This window comes from Apaloderma vittatum, unplaced genomic scaffold (assembly GCF_000703405.1).
Source record: "Apaloderma vittatum isolate BGI_N311 unplaced genomic scaffold, ASM70340v1 scaffold22815, whole genome shotgun sequence".
NCBI classification, from domain to species: domain Eukaryota; kingdom Metazoa; phylum Chordata; class Aves; order Trogoniformes; family Trogonidae; genus Apaloderma; species Apaloderma vittatum.
In genome coordinates this window covers 4,717-6,050 of record NW_009715764.1, presented here as the reverse complement: position 1 = coordinate 6,050, position 1,334 = coordinate 4,717, and the positions used below count along the sequence as shown (strand labels likewise).

Here is a 1,334-nt window from a genome sequence, read left to right as displayed (position 1 = left end):
CCCATTTCGCCCATCCAGCAGCGGTCCCCTGTAGCGGGGGCGGCAGCCACCACCCTGCTTCTGCTGGCAGCTGTTGATCCCTGTTGCTGTCCACCTTCTGACAGCTCCTCTGCTTCGCAACAGACCGAAGCGCAATCCTGGTCTCTGAGCCACCATGTCCGAAAGAAGAGGGGCAGCGGGGACTAGTGAACCAGGTGTCACTGAGGATTCCTCAGGTATCATCCAAGTGACTGTGAAGACCCTCAAGCAGAAGGAGAATTTTGACGTTGCTCAGAGCAGCACCATCCAGGAGTTCAAGGAAGAAGTTGCCAAGTGTTTCAAAACAACCCCGGATCTGGTGGTCCTGGTATTCGCTGGGAAAGTCCTCAAGGATCAAGACACTTTGAGCCAGCACGGAATTCACAATGGGATGAGCATCCATGTGGTCCTCAGGGCCCCAGAGAGACCACAGGACAGCCTGGCAGATCAAGGAAGAGAGGCCACCCCGATGCAACCTCCCAGCCATAGCGATGCCAGCTTACTCCACTTGGGAAGCGCAGCTGACCTGCCAACCCCGTGCTCGAACTACGATAAGTTGTCTGAGCTGCTGGTCTCCAACCAGGACATAGTGGCCCAGATCATGGAGACCCTCTTGTCCACCACCCTCAGTTCAGGTCTGGATCTGAACACCACCAGCAACTCGTTTTTGCTAGGGTTCCTCCTCGGGGTGACGAGTGTACATCTCCTGGGCCTGGACTCAGTCAAGGTGTTGGACTTGAGGAGCAGCCATCAAGAACAAGACATGTCCCTGGACAGCTTGAGAAGCAAGGTGGTGGAGAGCATCACTGGCAGTGTCGATCTCATCACGCCCAACCCTCAGATACAGCAGCTGGCTGAAGAAAACCCTGAGATCCATCAGATTCTCACCAACCCAGATACTATTAGAGAAATGGTAGAGGCCTTCAGCAGCCCTGCCGCAATGCAAGAGATGATAAGGAACCGTGACGTGGCCATGAACAACCTCGAAAGCATCCCTGGTGGGTACAGCGCTCTGGAGCAGCTGTACAGGGAAGTTGAGGAGCCCATCTTGGACGCTGTGAAGGCACAGATGGGCAACGACATATTTGCTTCCTTGGACAGTAACCCAGCCCTGAGCAGAGTCAGGCTCCCAGCCCACACCGAAAACTGCATGCCACTGCCCAACCCTTGGGCTCCACGGTCCGACGGGGCCAGTGATGGCCACAGAGGTGACGCTGATGACCAGCTGGCCAGGGGCAGCCCAGGTGAGGCTTTTGCCCCACGGAGTTGGTTTTCTGCAGCAGGCACAGCGCTGCCTGACACGGGTGAGTTTCAGA

General features: G+C 56.4%; 1 pseudogene; it reads left to right on the top strand.

The window, feature by feature from the left end:
- Positions 1-154: 154 nt before the first annotated feature.
- LOC104273840 overlaps positions 155-1,334 on the top strand; it is a 1,739-nt pseudogene continuing 559 nt past the window's right edge.